The sequence below is a fragment of the Emydura macquarii genome, unplaced genomic scaffold (genome assembly GCF_026122565.2).
Source record: "Emydura macquarii macquarii isolate MOO-44397 ecotype Brisbane River unplaced genomic scaffold, CSIRO-AGI_Emac_v2 contig_719, whole genome shotgun sequence".
Taxonomy (NCBI): Eukaryota; Metazoa; Chordata; order Testudines; family Chelidae; genus Emydura; species Emydura macquarii.
This window is the reverse complement of record NW_027130856.1, coordinates 17,194,348-17,201,090: the sequence shown is the minus strand read 5'-3', so window position 1 is coordinate 17,201,090 and position 6,743 is coordinate 17,194,348. Positions and strand designations below refer to the sequence as shown.

The following is a 6,743-nucleotide window of genomic DNA, read 5'->3' as shown; positions in this document are numbered from 1 at the left end:
GATTTTCCTCCTCTTCCCCCCCCCCCCCCCATTTTTTTTTTTAAACTCTTCCTCTCTTCCCCCTGTGGGAAGGGGGTTTCCACACTCATTCTTATTATTTTCCAACTCTTTCCAGTGGTGGAGTGTAATGGGGTCTACAAATCCCATACTGAACATAGACAGAGGTGCGGGAGAAGAGTCCTTCGTGTTTACAAGCACAGAGCTTGATCACAACACCAAGCAGCTGCCAGAGCTGCCAATCATGAAGGCAGGCACCCACAGCTGCAAACAATAAAGGAAACAGGGCCTGCTATGAAGCGGAGAGGGTAGCAAAGGAAAGGGAGGCAGTAAGGCCTGGGATAGCAAGGTGGCAACATCCCTATAGCAGGCTGCTTCCAGGGAAACAGCCAGGAGACCGAAAGAGAGGGCAAACCCAGAAAGTGAAGGGCTGACAGGCTTCAATGAAGGTGAGGATCCAAAAACTGACCTGATGGAAATTTCATTCAGAGATTAAAATCTTCTTTAGAAACCACAGTTTCTGACAGAAGTCTTGAAAGAGGCCTTCTTCTGAAATCTCCAATAGGGAAAAGTTTGGGGGTTCCTCCTAGCTCTAGTCTCCCTTATCTTCACTGAGAGTTTAAAAGGTCAGAAAGGCCATCCTAACCTAATGCCACTTCTCCCCAACACAACTGCAGAGCACGTCAATGTGCATTATGTAGGCCAGGAGCCTCTTCCTGCTCTGGGGAAGTGAAGTATATTGCTCCCCCACATTTGTGCCCCCCACATCCACTCAAACTGCCTTCCTACAGTTTGTCACCAGAGGGAGTATCAAACCCATTAGAATTTAGTCAGAAATAAGGCTTGACACCCTTAATCTGACATTGTCCTTGTGATCACCAATGAGCATGAATGCTCAGGACCTCTGCTTTGTCTCATCTAAAAGACAGCAGCACAGTGCCTCCTGTCACCATGCTGGCCCATTATTACAGTGCTGACTCAGCAGGAAGGGGGTCACCTCCCAAATCCCCAGCATCTCAGGTCTCCTCAGATAGGAGATCTCCCAAGCAGACCTGCTCTGATGCCCCTGAGTCAGTCAGACCTGCAGGAATGGCGGTAAAAGATGGCATGGCTGCAAACCATGCCTGAAATGCGTGATGTTTTCTCAGAGCCTGTTTTCATGAATCTACTTTCCTCTGAGCTCTGGTGACTAAATAGCAAGAGAAGAAGCTGAAAGAAATATTTTCCTTTCAGCAGGAAAGAAAAACACGCTAGAGGCGAACTGAGGGGCTGAACCCAGCTTCCTATCCAAACCAGAGTGATTTCTTACTTAAAAACTGATTAATCCAAATGCTTTTCAATTTACAAGGCAGAGATCAATCAATAATTATCCCATTTAATCCCAGCATAAATCCTTTAATTTTTTTTTTAATTAAAAGCAGCCAAGTACCATAGGCTGGGATACACCAAACTGCATTAAACCCTGGCATCCTGGGGAGACATTAACCTCAGCTGTAAATTGTTCATGTGGGTTTTTTTTTATCCTCTCATTCTGTGTCTGCTGGGTTTATTGGCTGCTTTGTTTGGTACCCTGGAGAAGTTGGGGACAGGTCTGACAATTAGAAAGCAGATCTGAGCTCTTCTTCTATGCAGGAGGTGACTTGAGGACCAGACACAAGACCTCATCTGGCAGGAGAACCAGCGACAGAAGAGGGCAAATTCCACCAGATTTCTTCCTTCTAACAGCAGAACTCCCAAGGGAGCCAACTTCCTCTTTTCCAACACTGGAACTGGAGCTAGAAGCACCAACTCAAAGCCTGGTTTCCAGGCCCTGTGTGAGCTTCTTGACATTGCTTGTGCCTGCAAATCACAAATCTAGTCCTGGCTGGAGAATTACAGGCAAACGCAATGTTATTGTACTTCCTAGTACCTGCAGTTTGGATTGAAGTCTCTTTTCTTGACTAGAAATTAGTAAATTGTAATTATAGATCTAATCAATTATTTGGCCCAAACGTCCCTGGAGTGCTAGCCCAGCTGTCATCAACTTGCACAGCCACAAGAACAATGCTAGCAATCAGTGTCGGACAGCCAGTGGGAAGTGTGGTGAATGCTTTTGTTTTCAGCTTTAATTTGGTGGTTGAATTGGGAGTCTTGTTTGCAATAGATTCTCAGCTAACTCAGCGTCACACTTCTATCAGTCCTAGCAATTAAGCTAAATCCACACATTTCTTTGGGATGGCAAGCAGATCTCCGTTAAAGGGTCATTTTACAAATTTTACAAATCCTGCTACAACTTGAAAGTCAAGCTTACTTTAACTAAAAGTGCCATTGATGAAACACATTGAGCTGTTGGACTGAGAATTTTATATTTCTCTGTTCTACAGCCTGCAGTGGTTCTATTGGGGAATACAAAATCCAAAGAGGCCCCGATCCTCCAGTGCTGTGAGGTTTATCTGCGTAACAGAAGTCACGAGGATCTAGTCCCTCTCACAGGATGTGAATACCCCTAAACTTTGAAATATGCAGGCTTCACAGCATCTATCTAAGCTTCTTCCCACTCAAGCCCATCGCCCTGGACTGTAAATGGAAGTTGACTAAAAATATTTGTGGTGCATTCAGTTAAGTACTGAAAGGGTTAACCATCCGAGCAGCAGCACACAGTGATCAGCCGCCATCTTGGCTGATATACTGGAGATGGAAGGACAGACGTCCAGCACATGAGCTCCTACAACTTGAGCTAAACAGCCAAGCAACTACAACCGGTGGCTGTGTCAACTCATATCCTCTGTGGAATGGCAGCGAGGGGGACCAGTAATGCACGCACATTACAGAGGCACGGTAAATCTATGGTCTAGACATAAGGCGGGAGAGGAGGCCTTCCCAGTTGTTTCTTGTCGGCTGGTGTCTTTTTATGACATCACAAACTGTGACCAACCACATGCTGCAGGTCAAAGATAAGGCTGGCAGATGCGAGTACAACCAAATAACGGAACACTCCCCTTAGCTTTTTAGAAAGGCTTTAAAATTATGTAGCTCCAGCTTTTCTTTTACCCTAATTTGACGGCCTTGTAAAGAGCTGTTGAGCTCTAAAAGGTTGTTTATATTAGGCTTAAAAAATAAAGTCTTTGCAATGTTGTCCTGCTACAGTAATGTCTTTTCTGGCAACCATGGCAGCTTCCATTTAAATGGCTTATTGTTGTTGTGCCTGCTGCTTTGTTTCGATATAATTTAACAGCCTCTAAGAGCAGTTCTCTCCCAGGGTTTGTCTTTGCTGGCAACTGTTGCTCTTTAAAAGGCATTTGAATAAAGCAGAGATAATATATAGCAGAATAACTTAAAATCCCTTAGGAAAGCAACCACCCCATATACGTCAGACTTGATAAAAGAGAAATCCCCTATCATGTACTTCCCAATACATGGTAAATAAAGCCACCCTCCACATTAAACTAAAATGGCTTGAGCCCTTCACATGGAAAAGATGTTCTGAGTATACCTTAGCACACAATGAGAGCTAGGTAGCCTTCAATCCACGGACACTTATTTAGAAGCACATTAGCAATATACTGTGTGATGTAGGCACCCATGGGCTGTTGGTTGTAGGGGGGCAAGAATTTTGAAAGTGACTAGTGACTTTTGGGTGCCCAGTTTGAAAAGTCAGCCCCCTTTAAAGGTTCTCAAAGTGCTGATCACACACCGTCTGAAGATGGGTCCCTCTAAAGTGTCTCAAGTTGGGCACCAAAATCACTAGTCACTTCTGGAAAATGTAGGCTGCAGTGTCCTGTATATTATACATGGTGCCCTTTATTCTAGGCTCTTCTGTAGTCCTTATGGGGGTTCATCACCCTGCTGACAATTTTGAGAGCCAGGAGCAAGTAGGGCTGATTAAAAAAAATTTCGGCAAATAGTAAATTCAGTGGAAAATGCTGTCTCGGGGCAAGAACTATTCACAAACTCAGGTCAAACTTGATGAATAGTTTCAGCTGAATTTAGAATTCTTCACAATTTTCCTAATTTTTTAACAGTTTGTTTTGACATTTTCAAAACAAACCAATTTGACATTTCATTTTGAATCAAACCCTTTCTTTTCTGAAATGGCATTTTGAATTGACCCAAATGAACATGTTTCATTTTGGCAGGGAAACTCCCCTCCCCTCAAAATCTTAAACAATTTGGGGGGATTTTTCAGTTGGCCACCAAACCAAAAAATCAATTATTTGCTCAGTTCTAGAAGTGAGCCCAGATAATGTTATAAGCCCATTTGAGCTGACCCTATCAACTCCTGGACTCAAAGTAATTTGTCTTTTGACAAATTATTGTCTCCCTACAAGTGAAGATTAATTCCATAGACTTAATGCATTGTGTTCCCATGAAGGGTCTCAGTCACCTCTCAAACACCCAGGCATGCATTGCTGCTTAACATGACAAATCAGATACTCTGCTGGATTATTGATGATGTTTCTCTACATGATACTTGTTAAGAGAGCACTCTGATTAGAGTCTCTGCTATCTGACTTTTAAATATGTATCATCTTCCTGAAAAAAAACGCTTATGATGTCTGGGGCATTTGTGTGCAAAAATTCACCATACGTAATTCGAGAAATGGCAGTGAATAGCCATGCTATTATTTTAAATGACTTTGAAATTGTAGTTAATGATGGAAGTGGCTGGGGGGGTGGGGTGGGATCATAAGACCTACAACAAAGCAATGTCTCATTTTGCCCTCATAGACTTCATTTTGGATCTTGCCAAGTCTTAAAATTCAGCTAGCAGAATTTGGAAGTATCCTACTGTCTAGCCTTCCACCATGAGGGATACAGAGGATTAAATGCCAGTCTGGATGAAGCTACTGCAACTCCCATTGATGAAGAGTAGATGAGCTAGTTCATGATGTAGCTAAATGGAGTTAACCAAGGATCAACCCTGCCATAAGTCCAAAACGTTACTCCTTTAAATGAATGTGGTTGGGTTTCTGCTGGCTTCTGTAAGTCCTGTGCTCATTTTGGAGGCACACTCTATGTCAAGGCCCTGGCAGAGAAGCAGATTGTCATTCTGTGATGTACTGAGGCACTTTGGCTGTGACACCTGTGGCGAGATTACCCTGTGCACCTGGCTCCAATAAAACCGAGCAACTAATTCTGTCTCCTATGCTTTCTCTGGAACATATTTTCTTATATTGCAAATCATTCCGCATAAAGCTTGTGCCTTGCATGTTTGGGGATTCTGTACTTTGATCAAGCCAATCGGTGCCTCTGGAACAGTCTTTTTTAATTGGAAAATCCTCTCTGAAATCTGACTTAAAAATTGATTTATAAAATAAGAACATAACACTGTAGATAGTAGAGTGCTGTCAGGTAGCCTTCTGGGCTTCCTCCATGAAGACCAAAAGGGTGGATTCAGGTGTCCTGTGGATCAGTCTGATTTTGTGGGGCGGTGATAAGAGATCTCCTATGCTTTCAATCATGCAGCGGCCTGTTTCTCTCCCATCGTTTCCTCCTCAGATCACTAATGCTCTGGGATTAGCATTTTTGCCGACTCACTGCGTGGCTCTGGAATGTCACTGGGATTTATTGCAGCTGCTGCTATCGTACAGAAGATATGGCATAAACTCATTAGCTGTTATCGCCACAGTGGCTCTTACCGCACAAGCAAAGGACAACCACCGTGGCAACACAGGCATTGCAATGTCTTACGCAACTTTCGGGTGTGCGCTGCAGAGGGTTTGAGCTATGGAGAGCGTGGGGAAATACAGCTTCCCACTGAGAGAGAGCTATTTTAATATTGGGAGAGATGAGAAAAAAGAGCAGACTTCCACTTAGTATTCTAAACAGGTTCTTATCCATGCGTATCACCGTAGGATGTGAGTGCTTTCCAGTAATACATTAAGCAATGTGACTAACATCTGTCATGTTTGTTCCCGTCCACTCCCCAGAGAAGAAGTGTGTGTAGTGGAGTGTCTTGGTTTGGAAATTTGTATATGTAGTGTGTGTGTATATACATGTGTTGCTATGCAGAAAGCTAGGTCAAAGTAACATGCCTTATGCTTGGAGTGGAAGGTTGTGAAGTTTGGGATGGTCCTTAGTCCCTGGAGCAGTTCGTTCCCAGTCTTGGCCCGGCCCCTGAGACAAATCTGTCTCTTGCACAGACAAGCGTGACCCTTATTATAGAAAGTTCCGTTATGCCAGAGCAGCAAAGGTGTCAATCAGACCAGGATTTGGTCCTAATTATTTACAATTTGCACAGTGGAGTTATAGTTTGGGGAAAGTCATAGCTCATCAGGGCACTGTTGGAAGCAAAAGGCTTGGAACAATCAGCTTTGGAAGCAAATAGGCCACATCTTCAGCGAGTGTAGATCAGTATTGCTCTGAAGTCAATGCAGCTATGCCAGTTTACACTGGGTAAGGCTCTTGCCTAGGGAAGGGGAAAAATCACAGCAGCAAGTCAGCAGTAACTACAGACAGAACCATTCCCTCAGGATGCTAGTTCAGCGAGGCCTGCATGAAGTACATGCTAACGGCTCCGCTGTTGCCACTATTCCTGTTGCAAGTTTCACTGGGGTCTGTCAAAGGAACACCTATGGAATAAGAACCTATTATCCATGCTGGCTGACAGCCTGAGAGAACTGGATTATACTACGGAACACCACCTCTGACAGCTTCATGCTGGACCCCCGCCCCCCCTCCCCGAGTGGGAAGAGCTACTGTTTAGCACACAGTTTAGATACTAGCTGTAAGGTGATGCTACCACAAGCATATCCCCATTAAATGGA

At 43.9% G+C, this 6,743-nt stretch overlaps 1 long non-coding RNA gene across 1 annotated transcript; it reads left to right on the top strand.

Moving 5' to 3' along the window:
- Positions 1 to 309: 309 nt before the first annotated feature.
- LOC137149316 (uncharacterized) lies at positions 310 to 1,923 on the top strand. The gene is made up of 2 exons (XR_010918743.1): positions 310 to 446; positions 1,630 to 1,923. It is a non-coding gene; the product is annotated as an uncharacterized lncRNA (long non-coding RNA).
- The last annotated feature ends 4,820 nt before the right edge of the window (positions 1,924 to 6,743 follow it).